We start from the raw sequence: 18,392 nt of genomic DNA on the forward strand, positions 1-18,392 counted from the left end.
CTGACCTGCTGAGTTCCTCCAGTGTTTTGAGCATGTTCCCCTATCAATGCCTTGTGGCTCCTCTTGCTGCTGTTGTTCTTCATGCTCTACCTTCAGTTCTCAGTATCTGGATCATGCTGTGGCTATTCCTCCAGTGCCAGCTGTGATTTGCAAGGGTGTGCAGTAGTGGGAAGCAAAAACAATGCTTTTATGCTAGCTGGCTTTCCAACCACAGCAGATGAATGGAGATGTAGTGAGAGCCATGCATGTACTAGGATATTCATGGAAAATGCCAGTGGTCTCCTATCAGATTCCCATTGCCTTTGTCAGACCTCAGCGCCAGCTGGGAATGGAGAGCAAAGTGCCTCTCAACTTGGTCGAATACCGGGTGAACGAGCAGCCTTTGGGATGACTGCAAGTCTGGGTCTTTGCTGTTGCTTTGCTCACGCTTGAGTGCTCGGTGGCGGCTGTGAGGGCTGGAAAATCAGCTGGCCTGAGTAGTCATTTAACGTCCCTTGTTCCCCAAGATCCATCCCTAATGAAGCACTGCTGTTGAGGATGTTTGGCTGCGTGAATTGTCACAGGAGAAAGGAGTCACTATCAAGACATTCTTCCCTTAGTTCATAACCAGCTGAGTATTTAGGGGGTGGAAGCCCTCTCAGTTCATGGAAGTCCAGATCTCAAATCCAGATTCAGATTCAGACTTATTTACCACTTGTGTAGCAAAACATACAGTGGAAAGTGTTATTTTGGTGCCAATTAACCTTCCAGCACCAGCTAAGCATTCCCGTAATGCTTTGTAAAACAACACAGAACACAACAAACAAAGAAAACAACAACAGCAAAACAAGCCCACATCCTCCCTCCCATACTCTCATACATAAGGACAGTCTTCCAACTCCAGGATAGGCCTCAGCCTCCACTCTCCAGGCTTTGGTGATCAGGCTTCGACTTTTTGTCTACTGATCAGACTTCAGGCTTCAATCTTCCAAACTGACCCCGGGAACCTTGATCTCCAAGCTCAAACAATGGACATGTTGAGAGATGGGACATCATGCCTCTTTGTGCTTCCTGTGCTCACAGGGATTTCTGGCTACTGGCCTTCAGACATAGAATGGAGGGCTAGATGGTAGGCCTCTTTCATCATGCAACCACATTACTGGCCTTCGAGTGTGGAGCAAGCCCTGGACTGCACATATCTTTTGTCAGGCATCCACAATGCTTGACTTTGAACATGGAAGGTAGAGTAGAGGCCATGTGCTTGGAATCCCAGTTTTGGGGAAATCACTTCATCTCGTTCCTTTCAGTGAGAGCTTGGGTGACCTTTAGATGCTGTGGTGAGCAATCAATTGGGAAACATGCAATGGATGTGCTGCGGTTGACCGAAGGGATCCAGTGTCCATAATATACGGAGAGAGCAGTCCAGGCAAGGGCATGATTGGTGGGCTATTCCACATATTTGGATGGACTCTGTGATTACCAACATTAAAAACCTGAGCCACGTGAATATATATTTTAACACACAGATCTAGTTGTGACATGATACCTACCTATGATAGACTCTTCCCAAGTCTTGCCTCTTCCTCAATGGTCCCTGATCCAGTTCAAGTGGACAATATTAGGCAGAAGGTCTCCAGATATATTGAGTGCTGCCACCACAGTCACAGAGCGAGCTGCTCACTGAAAGGGTGTGCTGGCAGCTAAAGGTGACAGCAAATCCTTCCAGGTGGTCAGGACACCCTTTGTAGAGGAGCCTGCCATTAGTCTGAAGTTGATATCCATACAGAGTTCTTTCAGCTCAGCTGAGACTGCTCCGTGTCAGATGTTCAAGGTTAGGTGGCTGCATGTTAGTGTAACACTAGTAGAGCACAGTGACCCAGGTTCACTTCCTGCTGCCGTCTGCGAGGAGATTGTATGTTCTCCCTGTGACTGCAAGTGTTTCCTCCAGGCGCTGTAGCTTCCGTCTACATTCCAAAGACGTCCGGATTCCATACGTTCCAAAGCCCTGTGGTCACATGGGTGTAATTGGCAGTGTGGGCTTGTAGGGCTGGAGATACCGTGCTGTATCTCTAAATTAAAAATGAACTAAATATGATCACTAAGACATGCTTTGCACAATAACTGACATCAGTCAGTGCATAACTTACAGCAGCCAAACATAAGCCACGTTCATGTGCATTGCAGTAGAAGTATCAAATCCAGTATTGTGATTGGTGCTATTTCAGTCCGATGCTGTCACTGATTTTACTTATACAGACAATATAAAGATAATTATAAAGACAGTATAAAGGTGGAGGAGCAAATAGTGTTGAGGAAGCAGGGAGTCTGCGGAAGGACTTAAGCAGATTGGGAGAATGGGCAAAGTAGTAAAAGATGGAGTATAGTATACCTCTGCATCCTGCTGAATGGTTTCAGCTCGAAGCATCGACTGTACTTTCTTCCATAGATGCTGCCTGCTTGGCCTGCTGAGTTCCTCCAGCATTTTGTGTGTGTTGCTTGGATTTCCAGCATCTGCAGATTCTCTCTACTTATTTGTGAGGTGAAGTATAGTGTAGGGGATTGAACGATCATGCACTTCGGTGGAAGAAATAAAAGCAAAGACGATTTTCTATGTGGGGAGAAAATTCAAAAAGCAGAGATGCAAAGGGACTTGGGAGTCCTCATGCAAGATTCTCTAAAGATTACCATCCAGGCTGAGTTGGTGCTGAAGAAGGCAAATGCAATCTTAGCATTCATTTTGAGAGGAGTGGAATATAGGAGCAAGGATATAATACTGAGGATTTATAAGACATTAGTCTGATCAGACCTAGAGTACTGTGAGTAATTTTGAACCCCTTATCTAAGAAAAGATGTGCTGGCATTGGAAAGGGTGCAGAGGAGGATCACGAGAATGATTCTGGGAATGAAAGGGTTATAATAACAGAAATGTTTGATGGTTCTAGGCCTTTACTCAGTCATGATGGAATGGAGCAGTAGACTCAATGAGCCTAATGGCCTAATTCTGTTCCTATGTCTTAAGATCTTATGATCTTATTCAGGTCACATTGGATCACATGGTATCGGATGAAAGAACAAATGGATTTCTAGACAAACCGAATTAGGATAAAATACAAATGCACAAAAATCTGCAGATGCTGGAAATCTAAAGCAACACACACAAAATGCTGGAGGGCAGCACCTATGGAAAAGACTAAACAGTTGGCGTATCAGGCCGAGACCCTTCTTCAGGACAGGAAAGTCCAAGAAAACTGCCCACAATAAGTCATAATTTAGATATTTTCTCATGGCCCCAAATGCTTTGAGTAGATGACATGCTCTAGATAGATTGAGGGATTAATATAAATGTTAAACAGGAAGAACATGGGACAATCTAAGAAAAGTAGCTGACTTGACAGTATCTGTGCCCAAATCACATTATTCATAGTGAAATAAACAATGTCTTTGCTTTGGTAAACAGTGGCCCACAGGATGCAGATCCTTTAAGGGAGTGTCTATTTACTTATATCACAGTACCCAAAACTAGAAAAATAATAGATATGAAAAATGAGAGGGGAAATGAAGTTCTTAAGACTATGAAACTCCTCATTGTTGTCCCTATAATACTCAAAGGAAATTGAAAACTAAACAGATTTAGCATTGGGTGGTCAGGTGAATATTTGCTCAGTGTCAGGATGGGCAGATGTAGGGGTGAGGGAGGGAACAAGGACTCATAACCAGAAGAACATTTCGTTAATTCACTCTCACGGAGGTGTTCTTGTTGTCATGGCTTCTGCTTTATCACTTGTCTAGTCCTGCCCCGAACAGTTAGCATTTTGGGACACTTCGGAGGGCTGTTAGAGTCAGTCATGTGTGTGTGGATTAAGGTCACAAAAAGATTTTCCTTCTTTGAAAGAACATTACGGATTTACATGTTTTGAACAATAATTCTCTCAGTCTTGCTGCTGTCAGCTTTCTTTTCAAAACTACTGCACTGAAATTATAAAATTATAGAATTGAGGAGAGATAGAGCATGGAAATGGCCCTTTGGCCCATTGATACTGTGCTATCTACCCAGTTGTGCTACCGTGTTTGTGTATATATGTATATATATATATATATATATAATTGCCTGACTTTAGGATGTGGGAGGGAACTGGGGCACCCAAAAGAAACCCACATGGTCACAGAGAGAATGTGGAAACTCTGCACAAACAGCACCAAAAGTCAGGATTGATCCCTCTAGGTGGAAGCTCGATCCTCTATGCCACAATATCACCTGTCCATCTATCCTCGTGACATCTGCCTGCTCAACAAAACAGAAACAATCAAAAGAATGTGGCTGGGTACGGAGAAATACAGACTGACTGCCTGGAGATGAATCATTTTCATTAAAATGAAGGAAATGGCAGGGAGATAAATTGAGATGCATAAACTTAAGGATGTCCTGGACAGAATGAACGAGGAGGATCTACATGCTTCAGCAGAGAGCTTGGCAACTAAGGCATGCCTTAAAGCTAATAGAAAGATTGTTTGAAGGATTAAAAAGAGTCATAACATCATAGAGTCATAGAGAAGTACATCACAGAATCAGGCCATCTAGTCCATGCTGAAACCATTTAAACTGCCCACTCCAAATGACCTGCACCAGGACCATAGCCCTCCACATCTCTACTATCCATGTACCTATCTAAACTTCTCCTAAACGTTGAAATTGAACTCACCTGTACCATTTGTGCTAGCAGCTCATTCCACAATCTCATGACCCTCTGAGTGAAGAAATTTCCCCTCATGTTCCCCTTAAACTTCTCACCTTTCACCCTTAAAGCATGACCTTTGGTTGTAGTTCCACCCGACCTCAGTGAAAAAATACTGCTTGCATTTACCTTATCTGTGCCTCTCATAATTTTTTATACCGCTCTCAATTCTCCTCTCAATCTTCTACATTCTGAAGTATACAGTCCTAAGTTATTAAAACTTTTCTTATAATCCAGACCTAGCAACATCCTTGTAAATTTTTTCTGCACTCATTCAATTGTGTTTAAATTTTTCCTGTGTGTAGGTGACCAAAACTGCACACAATGCTACAAAGTACATCTCACTGATGTCTTACACAACTTCAACATTACATCCCAAATTCTGTATTCAATACATTGATTTATGAAGGCCAATGTGCTAAAGCTTTCCTTATGAATGTATCTACTGATGATGCTAGTTTCAATGAATTATGTATCTGTATTCTCAGATCCTTTTGTTCTACCACACTCCTCAGTGCCCTGCCATTCACTATTTAAGACCTACCTTGTTTGGTGCTACCAAAGTGCAAAACCTCTCACTTGTCTGCATTAAGTTCTATCTGCTGTTTATCAACCCACTTTTCAAGCTGATGCAGATCTCTCAGCAAGCCATGATAGCCTTCCCCACTGTCCATTATACCCCCAATCTTGGTGTTATCTGCAAACTTCCTGATCCAGTTAACCACATTATCATCCAGATCACTGATACAGATGACAAATAACAAAAGACCCAAAACCGATTCCTGCGGTACACCACTAGTCACAGGCCTCCAGTCAGAGAACCAGCTCTCTACCACCTCTCTCTGGCTTCTCTCTCAAAACTAATGTCTAATCCAATTTATGACTTCTTCCTGAATGCCGAGTGACTGAACCTTCTTGACCAGCCTCCCATGTGGGACCTTGTCAAATGCCTTACTAGAGAATTGAGAAAACTACATTTTGACTGATGAGAATTAAGAATCTATTATTTGTAGAAGGAGGTCACTCTCTTTGTTTATAAACGGAAACAAAGTCATTTTCCAGAGTTCCACAATGGATTTCCATTATCAGGAAGCGATGGTGTGTAATGGACAAAAGGCTGGTGAAGGAACCATTTCTTGCCAAACTTAAGTGTAAGAAGCATTTTCTCACATGCTTCAGTAACTGAATCAATGGTCACTCACTCGACATTAATGGAATTAGAGGAATATAGTGTCAGCATTAATAAGTGGTGCTGCGGTACCAGATCAGCCATGATATTAAATATCAGAGCAGGTGTTGTGGTGGGAGGCTGCTGAATGGCTGACCTCTGCTTCAAATATTTATCTTCTTGTGGAATTGTTATCTAAGTGTGTACATACACAGGCAGCATTTCTGCACTGCAGGGCAGTGTCAGAATTTGGTTCATATATTTATTTATAGAACCATAGAACATTACAGCACAGAAACCGGCCTTCTGGCCCTTCTTGGCCATGCTGAACCATTTTTCTGCCTAGTCCCACTGACCTGGACCATACCCCTCCATACACCTCTGATCCATGTACCTGTCCAAGTTTATCTCACTCAGTGCGAGGAAAGTTCAAAGTAAGTTTATTATCAGAATACATATACGTATTCTCTATATACAACCCTGAGATTCACCTTCTTCTCAATACATCCATAACAGAATAATAATATCAATAATAGCATCAGTGGAAGACCACACCAACTTGGGTGTTCAACCAGAGTGCAAAAGACAACAAGCCTTACAAATACAAAAAGAAATAAATACTAATAATGATAAATTAACAATAAATATTAAGACATGAGATGACAAGTCCTTGAAAGTGAGTCCACAGGTTGTGAAAACATTTCAATGATGGAACAAGTGAAGTTGAGTGATGTTACTGCCTTTGGTTCAAGAGCCTGGTGGTTCAGGGGTAATAACTGTTTCTGACCTTGGTGGTGTGAGTGCCGAGGTGCCTGTACCCTGGTCCTGATGGCAGCAGTGAGAAGGGAGCATGTCCCAGATGGTGGGGTCCCTGAAGATGGATGTTGCTCTCCTGCGTCAGTGTTTCATGTCGTTGACAGCTTGCGATGCATCTGCAGAGGCTTGCTGAGCCAGTCCACAGTAGGCAAGCAGCTACATTGCTCTGCGAGCCCATATATTCCGGAAAGAACCCACACATTGCTACTCAGCATCCCATCCCTTCTTCCTCTGTTTTCTGGTGAGTGTTGTCTCTGGAACTGCAAAATAAAACCTTGCACCTTCAAGATGTTGGACACATATTATCCAACCAATGAGATGGCCGGACGTTGCCGCAATGAAAACATGCGCACAAAGCTCAGGTGGGGTTGAGAAAAGAATCCATCACGTGGGTCGTCGCTTTCAAGGCTGGAGTTCATAGGTCATCCATAATTTACTTGATGATGCCTCATCAGTTCAGTAATATTTGGAAGCCCATTTCAAAAGAATGTTAAGAATGGGGCTGTTTTCTTCTCTGAAATGGTTCAAGTTCAAGTTCAGAAGGTCAAGGAAATTCGGCATGTCCCCATTGAACCTGATCAACTTTTATCAATGCAGCATGGAAAGCACTCTGTCTGGAAGCATAATGGCTAGGTATGTCAACTGCTCTGCGTGTGACCACAGGAAACTGCAGAGAATTACGCACACAGCTTAGCACATCTTAGGAAACAACCTCCGCTCTATGGACTCTGTCTGTACTTCTCACTGCCTCTGTAAAGCAGTTAGCATAATCAAATACCCCACGCAATCCGGACGTTCTCTCTTCTCGCCTCTCTGTTCGGGCAGAAGGTAAAAAAGCCTGAAAGGGCGTACCACCAGGCTCAAGGACAGCTTCCATACCATCGACATCAGACTCTTAAATCGATCTCTTGTACAATAAGATGGACTCCTGGCCTCACAATATACCTCGTTTTGATCCGATGTTTTATCATCTACCCACACTACACATTCTTTTGGTAGCTTTTATACTTTTATTCGGCAGTACTGTTGTTCTACCTTGCTGTGCTTCAATGCACCGTGTAATGTTCGATCGGAATAAACAGTATGCAAGGCAAGCTCTGCACTGTATCTTGGTACTTGTGGCACTAATAAACCAAATCAAGTCAAACAGAGCTTATTGTCAGAGGAATGTCAAACCCAGGGTACAAATATGATGAAAATCAGCCTTTTGCAGCAGCAGCACAGTACATTACAAACATCAGTTAAAATGGTCTTAAATTAACGTAAAGCACACATACAACAAACTAGTTATAATAACGTGAGTGCAAGTTGAGGGTGAATGGGTTTAATCACATGACCATGTTTAAGCAACTCCAGACTTACTTTAACTTGTATCAGTTTCCATTTTACCTTCATGCTTTTGAATTCAATTCAGCTGACTGATTAAGCACAGAAGCTGCTGCTCAGTAAAATGGAGACCGAGGCTTTGCAAACTCAAGAAATTCTGCAGTCCAAAAGAGACTCACTAGGGAAATACTTGGGTTGGAAAGGGTTATTACATCATGGGCAGCTGAAAAAATTGATCCATTTCAATTGGGTTGTATCTGAATGAGGGGAGATCTTACTGAAACATGGCAGATACCATAAAGTAGCATGAGACTAGATGCTGAGGTCAGTGGGAAATCCTAGAATGAAATAACATAATTACAAGATGAGAGGGCAGAAATTTAAAACTGAGACCCAGGAACTTCTTTGCAGAGTAAGGTGAACCTTTGGGTTTCTTTACCCCAGGGTGATCATTGGGTGGGCAGCATGGCAGCTTAATGCTATTACAGTACCAGTGACTCAGATTCAGTTCCGCTGCTGTCTGTAAGGAATTAATGTCTTCTTCCCGTGATTGCATGGGTTTCCTCCAGTTGCTACAGCTTCCTGCCACATTTGAAAGACCAGAGGGTTAGGGTTAGTAAGATGTGGACATACCACATTGGTGCTGGAAGCATGGCGACACTTTGCAGGCTGCCCCCAGCACATCCTCGGACTGAGCTGGTCGTTGACACAAGCAAATCATTTTACTGCACAGGTTTCAATGTACGTGGCAAGTAAAGCTGTCCTTTACCTTTAAAAAAAAGTATTTGAAGAAGAAGAAGATTAATTTTTGAAATATTGCGGAATGGAGGGAGATGGCAGCTGGCACAGGAAAGGAAATGGGGTTTGGGGTAGATCCACCGTGGTCAGATTTAATGGAAGGGTAGGATTGAGAGGCTGAGTGGCTGACTCCTGCTCCTGTTTTCTGACGTTCTTGAACTTCATGCATTGTGATTAAGGATAACAGATCAATAATATCACCAGATTGTTTTTATTCCTTGAAGGATTCCATTGTAACAATAGCATTGCACTAAGGCTACGTCCACACTAGACCGGACAATTTTGAAAGCACCGGTTTTGTGTAAAAACGATAGGCATCTACACCAAGCATTTTTGAAGATACCTCTGTCCACATTAAAACGGGTACTTGGGTGAATCTCCTCCTACTGGGACCCATCTACAGAAAACACGTAACATGTTTGGTGTGGAATCTCGCAGTGAAAGTGCACGTTTGTGCAGTTACAGATTAGAAACACTTAAAAGGAAATTGCCAAATGACGGACAGCTGTTGGCTGTCACGCAGGAGGACTTAAAACTAAAAAAAGACAAATACTGGAGTGTATGGAGGCAACCAACAGGGAGTTCCTGGACAGTATGACCCGGCTGATGACGAACATTGAAAACTGACAAACTCTATTGCATTTATAAAGCAGCTTGTTAAATGTATAAAACATGCCTGCATCAGTGTTATCTTGTATTTCCACACAATGTTACACATTGTGTAACATCTATTGTTACACATCTATTGTCAGAGAAGTATTTGCATAAATAGGTAAACCACCTTCATACGAGCAAGGAAAGAAAATGGGGCAAAGTGAGTACACTTATTTATTCAGTAAGTTACGGGTCAAAATATTTGGTGAGTATATTTCTAACTCGTCTGGTTTCAGTTTTGCTACTGTCTGTTCTGAAATTGTCAGGTTGTGTGCGGGGTTGCGTTCAAGAAATCAATGAAATGCCGCGCTGCTGTTCCAGCACGTCATGACAGTGTTTTCAGAAATCTCCGGTTACCCTGTCCACCCTACTCTGCCCAAGCGGCTTTTTCAAATTTACACACACTGGAGGGCATTTTAGAAAAGCTCTGTTTAGAGGGGAGGAAAACGCCGTTTCAGTGTGGAGGGTCAAGACAAAGAGAAAAAGGTTTGGTTATGGATTTATCGGGTCTAGTGTGGACGTTGCCTTACAGTTGATAGCTCATAGCTCCAGTGATCTAGGCACTATCCCACAGGAGCTGCCTGTGTGGAGTTTGCATGTTCTCCGTATGGATTTCTCTTGGGTGCTCGGGTTCTTCTGACATCACAAAGACATAGGCTAATTGGCTTCTGTAAGCTGTCCCGTGTGTAAATAACCGGCAGAAAAAAAAACCAAAGGGAAGTTGATTAGTATGTGAAAGAGAATAAGTTGCAGGGCAAATGGGAAGTAATGAGAAGGGACTGATGGGATTGCTCTGCTTGGAGCTGTCCTGCATCTGATGGGCTGAATAGTCCCTGTGTTGAAGTAAGACCTATTTACATAGTGTGCTGGGGAAATTAAAGTTGGTTTGTAAGTGTGCCAGTCTTGCAAACATCCATAAAAGAGCCCAAGAATTGTTAAACCTTGGATGCCATCTGAAGCATGGTGGAATGGGAATTCCTCACTCCAGACTTTGTATGGAAACCTGGTTTCTATTCTCAGGTGTTAGAAGGTGGGACAAGTTTGATAGCATTGTATCTTCAATGACAAGCCAGATTGCTGGTGCTTTGGTCTTATTTGAGGTTTTTAAGAGTTGTGAAATAAAAAATAATAATTTTTCTTGTCCCAATGCCCACATCATTAAAAATAAATCATGAGATTAAACCCAGATGGGGAGTTGGATGAAGGGTTTGGAATATACTGTATAGGGATTGTGTTATTACCTTTTAAACTTCATATTCATCACAGACGCTTTCCACTGGAAGGTGAATGTTCTTTATCTCAATGTTTACTATCATAAAGCTTTTCCATTTTCCCACTGATTTGCGGAATGCAATTCTGTCCTGTGAAGTTTTATTTGACAAACAATTTGAACCATTATTGAAGAAGATTAACTAGCTTAGCAAGTAGTCAGTTGCCTATAATGCTCAATCAATGCACTAACGGTCTAATGAATCTCATTGATCTGAGGGAAATTAGTTTAGTGTGTGTAGGTGATTTTTGATTAAACTATTTCTGAAAAGTTGATATGGCAATGTAATAAACTGGGCTCATGTTTCGCTGAGGTATTGATAAGGTTGAACAGCAGTTGAAGGATTCCAGTGGGCACAGTACATGATCAATCAACACTTGTCATTGAGCAACACACACAAAATACTGGAGGAACTCAGCAGGCCAGGCAGCAGCTATGAAAAGAGTACAGTCGACGTTTCAGGCCAAGAAGCTTCGTCAGGACTGGAGAAAAAAAGATGAGGAATAGATTTAATAGGTGGAGGAAGGAGAGAGAAGCAAAAGGTGATGGGTGAAACCGGGAGGGGGAGTGATGGAGTAAATAGCTGGGAAGTTGATTGGTGAAAGAGATATAGGGCTGGAGAAGAGGGAGTCCGAAAGGTGGGGATAGAAGGCCATGGAAGAAAGGAAAGTGGAAGCAGCACCAGAGGGAGGTGATGGACAAAAAAGGAGATAAGGTGAGAGAAGGAAAAGGGGATGGAGAATGGTGAAGGAGAGAGCAGAGTGTAGGTAGGGGGTGACAATACCGGGAGTTTGAGAAATCGATGTTCATGCCATTAGGGTGGAGGCTACCCAGATGGAATATAAGGTGTTGTTCCTCCAACCTGAGTGTGGCTTCATTGCACCAGTAGAGGAAGCCATGGATAGACATATTGGAATGGGAATGGGAGGAGGTGTAGCACTTGTTTCACTTGCAAGGATAAGTGCCAGGAGGGAGATCAGTGGGGAGGGACAATTGCACAAGGGAATCACATAGGGAGTGATCCCTGCTGAAAACAGAAAGTGGTGGGGGGGAGGTAGGGAAGGTGTTGTGGGATCCCGTTGGAGATGGTCAAAGTTCTAGAGAATTATGTGCTGGATGTGAAGGCTGATGGCAGCCTTCGTGTCACCTACCACCCCACCAGCCTTCTCCCTCACTGCCATACAGGGCCCAAGCCGTCTTTCCAGTTGAGTTGACACTTCACCTGTTAGTCTGTTGGGGTCATTTACTATGTTTGGTGACCCCGGTGTGGCCTCCTGTATATCGTAGATTTGGAGACCATTGATAGTAGGTTGGGAGACAGTTTCGCCGAGGATCTACTCTCCATCTGCCAGAAGGATCAGGATCTCCCAGTGGCCACCCATTTTAATTCAACTTCCCATTCCCATTCTGATATGTCAATCCCTCTACTGTTGTGATGAGACCACACTTGGACTGGATGAACAACACCTTATATTCCGTTTGGGTAGCCTCCAACATGATGGCATGAACATTGATTTCTCAAACTTCTGATAATGGCCACCAATCCCCCTCCATGCCCTCAACTTCACCATTCTCCATCCCCTTTTCCCTCTCTCACCTTATCTCCTTGCCTGCCATCATCTCCCTCTGGTGCTCCTCCCCCTTTCCTTTCTTCCATGGCCTTCTATCCCCACTGTGGTGAACTACATATACCTGTCTGGACATGCCCCCTTCGTAGGTCGGCAGGTCTCTGATAATTGAATAAACTTTTGGGGCGACTCTGGAGAGGAGAATTCTGTGCATAAAGGCGGGTTCAGTTGCACGAACCTCCTCCAAGTATGATTGGAAGCATGCAAGCCAGAGTTCAAAAGCAAGAGCTGCTTCAGAGTCTTCAAGAGCGGCTTCAGATTTGGGGGTCCAAATCCAATCTTTCCGGACGTAAAACGCTTTCCATGTTTTAAGACTTCCAGTCAATAAAATTGATGCACCATCAATAACTCTCTGAGACGTGAAGGTGAGATATCGACTTTTATTGACTGGAAGAGAGAACAAGCAGTGGTTGACCACCATACTACATCCTGGAGACTGAGAGGCCGGGCTCAGGCCTTGATCGCCTTTACACCCGGATCAGCCACAGGAGCAGTCAGCAGGGGGCGTGTCCAGACAGGTATATGTAGTTCACCACACCCACCCATCAGACTCCCCCTTCTCCAGCCCTGTATCTCTTTCACCAATCAACTTCCAAACTCTTTACTTCACCCCTCCTCCTACTGGTTTCACACATCACCTTGGGTTTCTCTTTCCCTTTCCCCACCTTTTAAATTTACTCCTCATCATTTAACCTCCAGTCCTGCCGAACAGTCTCGGCCGAAAAGTCGACTGTACTCTTTTCCATCGATGCTGCCTGGCTTGCTGTGTTCCTCCAGCATTTTGTGTGTGTTGATTGGATTCCCAGCATCTGCAGATTCTCTCTTGTTTGTGACCTGCTGTGAAATGGTGCTCGATCTCCCCTTGCGCTGCACTAGTCCTTGTTCCATTGTGAAGCAGGTGCCAGCCCCCATGCCTCTGGAGAGGATAAGCAAATGATCGATTTCTCCTTCCAGTAGACAAACTGTACCCCTATCCCTCTATTCGTCATTCTGACCTTTAACCTCTTCTCTCCTGGTCCCCTCCTCCTTCCCTTTCTCCTGTGGTTTACTCTCTTCGTCTATCTAATACCTTCTTCTCCAGCCCTAGACCTTTCTGACCCACTTGGCTTCACCTATTGCCTTCCAGTTAGCCCCCTTCCCTTCCCCCACCTTTTTATTCTGGCACCTTCCCCCTTTCTTCTCAGTCCTGAAGAAGGGTCTTGGCCTGAAACGCTGGCTATTTATTCATTTCCATAGATGGTGCCTGACTTGCTGAGTTCCTCCAACATTTTCTGTGTGTTGCTAAGGAATACCTTGGCCCTTCCCAGAGCAAGTGGGTCCGCTGAGATGCTAGGATGGCTTTGACAGTTGGTGCCTACCCTCACTCCTTCCCCAATTCTCCAGTCATTGAAGCTGTCACATGAATCTCTGGCAGGTGCGAACATTCAGAATTACTCAGACCTGTAAATGTATAAACACAATGCAAATACAAAATGGATTAAAATCATTTTAAAGTAATTGCATTCACTTAAGCCTGGTAGCATATGATTCATGCAGATAAAATCACTGCACAGTCCACTGAGCTAAAACAATGCAAATGAACAACCGTGCAAAAACTGCAGAGAAACTGCAGTGCAGGTAGATGATAAGTGCAATATCATATTGAGGTAGATTGTGGGACCAGAATCTATCTTATCATACCAGAGGTCCATTCAAGAGTCTGTTAACAATGGTCTAGAGGTTGCCCTTGAGCCTGGTGATGTGTGCTTTCAGGGTTTTCTATCCTCTGCTTGATTGGAGAGGGAAGAAGAGAGAATGTCTGGGGGGGGTGTGGGGTCTTCGATAATGCTGGCTGCTTTACAGAAGCAGTGAAAGATATACAAAGTTTGTAGATAGAATCCATAGAAGGGAGTCTCCATGATGTGTGTCATACTGGGCTGCGTCCACATTGTCTGCAGTTTCTAGCACTCAAGTGCAGAGCAATTGCCATACCAAGCCATTATGTATCCAGATAGAAATCTTTCTTTGGTGCATTAATAAAAAAACCATTCATATAAAATGTAATTAAATCAAGGAATGACCTCCTTTGCAGCTGCTGACTTCTCACATATTTTTCAGGAACTCTATTTTCATTGAGCAAACCTGCTGTGAGCTGTTTAGATGGATTTCCCAGAGTCTTGGAACAATATATATTCCGTTGAACTACATGAAGCGTCCAGGAGGGCAGCTGAGGTTTCCTGTGCCTGGCACTTTGCTACGCAGAGAATGCGATGGGCTCCTGCTTGGGAATCATCCAAGCGGGACTTTCTCAGCAGGGAGATGCCTGCGGATCGCAGGAAATTGACCCCAATAACAGTTTCTATGAGCACGTGTATGTGGTAGCATGCATCTCCACCTACTGTCCAATTCCAGTATGGCAGGCTCCTGCCTCAGGTAATTTACAAAGCAACGATCAGCCTCGCTTTAGAGTCAGAATGAGAATTAGAATCAGAATCAGGTTTATTATCACTGACATGTTTCGTGAAATTTGTTAACTTAGCAGCAGCAGTTTAATTCAATACATAATGTAGAAGAAATAAACAGAATAAAATAATAATGATAATAAATAAGTAAATCAATTACAGTATATGTATATTTAATTGATTTAAAATTGTGCAAAAAACAGAAACAATATATATTAAAAAGTGAGGTAGTGTTTATGGGTTAAATGTCCATTTAGGAATCGGATGGCAGAAGTGAAGAAGCTGTTCCTGAATCACTGAGTGTGTGTCTTCAGGCCACTGTACCTCCTACCTGATGGTAACAGTGAGAAAAGGACATGCTCTGGGCATTGGGGATCCTTAATAATGGACGCTGTCTTTCAGACTTCTATTGAAATATAGCTGCTGTCTTGCCTTCTTTATAATTGTATCGATGTGTTGGGAACAGGTTAGATCTTTAGAGATCATGAGACCCAGGGACTTGAAACTGCTCACTCTCTCCACTTCTGATCACTCTATGAGGATCGGTATCTGTTTCTTCATCTTACCCTTCCTGAAGTCCGCAATCAGCTCTTCCATCTTACTGATGTTGAGTGCCAGGTTGTTGATGCGGCACCATTCCACTGTTTGCCATATCTCACTCCTGTATGCTGTCTTGTCACCACTGAGATTCTACTGACAATGGTTGTATCATCAGCAAATTTGTAGATGGTAATTGAGCTGTGCCTAGCCATACAGACTTGGGTGTATAGAGAGTAGAGCAGTGGGCTAAGCACAATGAGGTGTGCCAGTGTTGATCATCAGCGAGGAGGAGATGTTATCACCAATCCGCACAAATTGTGGTTTTCAGGTTAGGAAGCTGAGGATCCAGTTGCGGAGGGAGGTACAGAGGCCCAGGTTCAGCAACTTCTCAATCAGGATTGTGGGAATGATGGTATTAAATGCAGAGCTATAGTCGATGAACAGCATCTTGACGCAGGTGTTTGTGTTGTCCAGCTGGTCTAAAGCCATGTGAAGAACCATTGAGATTACATCTGTCGATGACCCATTGTGGCAATAGGCAAGTTGCAATAGGGACATAGAGCACTACAGCACAGAAGCAGGCCCTTCAGTCCATCCAGTTCATGCCTGCCAGGTTTTCTGCCTAGTTCTTTCTACCTGCACATAGACCTGAGTCTCTCCTGCTCCTGTCATCCATGAACCTATCAAGATAGATGTTTCCTTAAGCACCAGCAAGCACAGGCCAGAACAGAAGGACATCCCTTTAGAACAGAGATGAGGAGGAATTTCTTCACCCAGAGGATGGTAAATCTGTGGAGTTTGTTGCCATAGACTGCTATGGAGGCCAATTCATTGGGTATCTTTAAAGCAAGATTGATAGGTTTTTGATTAGTAAAGATGTCAAAGGTTATGGGGGAGAAAGATTATTATTTTTTAAAGATTGTCTTTATTTATGACATGCACATTGAACCATACTATGAAATGTGCCGTTTGCATCTATGACAAAGATAGTGCTGGGGTCTGTGTTTTTGGCGCCAACATAGCATGCCCACACCTTATTATTCATACATCTTTGGAATGTCTGTGAGAGGAAACTAGGGCATCTGGAAGAACCCCACACTGTCACGGGAAGAACGTACAATCACATTCCAGACAGTGGTGGGATTTGAACCCTGATCTCGTGATTGGCGCTGTACAATGGTGTGCGAACTGCTACGTTACTGTGCCACCCACGGCAGGAGAATGGGGTTGAGAGGGAAAATAAATCAGTCCCGATTGAATAGTGGAACAGACTTGATGGGCTGAATGGTCTAATTCTGCTCCTTTATGTTGGTAAGGTCTCTGATAGATATACAGTATGTCACAGATATCATACATCATAGAAACAGGCCCTTCATCCCACCCAACCATTTTGCTCACCTAATCTATACTCTCATTTGCTGGCATTAGGATCATAACTTTCCGTGCCTTATCCCGTGGAACTCCATGGGCAGGTGCTATGTTTTGGAACTCCAGAAACTATTCAGAAGAAAAACACAGGAGCATGTACTTAGTTTCTCTTAAGTGAGGCGCTCACATGGGGGCAAATGACATATGCCATTCCTGTACTTAGTTCATATAACCATAATGAATAATGTAAACAACAAAGAATGCTCAATCAAACAATATATTTACAATATTACTCAAATATTAAATGCATCCCACTCTTCCCTGCTTAGCTATAAACCAACTCAATATAGAATGCATCTCAGCTCAAATATGTAACATTTTGCTTTCTAGTTATTACATATATATACACAGCTAATATATAGACATCCACAGCTTATTACATTTTAAATGGTCCCATTCAGGATTTAAAGACTTAATTGCTGGGGAGGATTTCTTACTCTTGTGGGATAGTCTTTTCTGGGGGTGGGAGCAGATGAGACTTATGGCTGTGAAACAATCTCCGGGTTTGGGGGTCTCCTCTGTGGTGGTCATAGGCGTTGACTCTGGGACTGCAAGAAGTGGCTCTGACAGTTTTGGACACATTTCATTTTTAACGATCGACTCTGCTCTCCTCAAATGATCGATGTGTCTTCTCCAGATGACATCAGATGCAATCTCTACTATGTAGGAGAGCGGTCCAGTTCTGTTCTCAGCTTTCCAAGTGCCCACTTCCTCTGGATGTGTTGACATCATGAACAGTGCATGGTAAGCTGCTCAATCTACTGATCTGTCCCAGGCCTTCGGACAAAGCTTTGAGCCAATGCTTTCATTTTTGACCATGCCTAGGTTACTGGCATGTAGCTCTTCCAATATTTTAGCCCTCACCTTGGATGATACAACAACTCTTAATCCCCACATAAAGAAACCCCAGTCAAGTGAAAGGTCATTCCAGTCCTGGTAAAAATGGGGTAACTGGAATTTCTGCTACACATTCCAGCCACTTCAGGTTGCCATGTAGACCTGAGACAGTGTGTTTTAAAAAAATTTCTCTTCAGATTAAACCTGCCGTAATAGGGAGACTTTTGATTTGCATTAGGGAGAATATGTCAAGAAAGGTGTCCGTTTTTGTAAATTTTTCAGGCATTTTATTTCCCAAGGGTAACAAGAGAACCCATCAGCATTTTTGTTATTAGTAGTCTTCTTGAATAATTGTGTTTTCCAAGAAGCAGAGCCCATTTCTGCTTTCATGCTGCTGACGTTAGTGGAACACTTTTCCATTTAAAATGGCCTTTAGTAGTTGATGATCAATAATGATGGTAAACTGTCTCCCATTCAAATTGAAATGTTTTACACCCCAAACCAGACTCAGGGCCTCTCTGTCAATTGTTGCATAATTTTTCTCTGCAGTGGAAAGGGAACATGATTTAAAGGCAATGGGGTGTTCACTTCCATCACTCATAACGCGTAACATGATTGCACCTATACTGTGAGGCGAGGCTTCACAGGCAGTCTTCACTGGATGATGTGCATCATAACGTGTGAGCACAATGTCTGATGTCACTATTTCCTGTGTCTTTTGGAAAGCCACCTCACACTACTTTATCCAATGCCATTTCTTCCCAATCTGTAGTA

This window comes from Hypanus sabinus, chromosome 2, assembly GCF_030144855.1.
Source record: "Hypanus sabinus isolate sHypSab1 chromosome 2, sHypSab1.hap1, whole genome shotgun sequence".
Classification (NCBI taxonomy): Eukaryota; Metazoa; Chordata; class Chondrichthyes; order Myliobatiformes; family Dasyatidae; genus Hypanus; species Hypanus sabinus.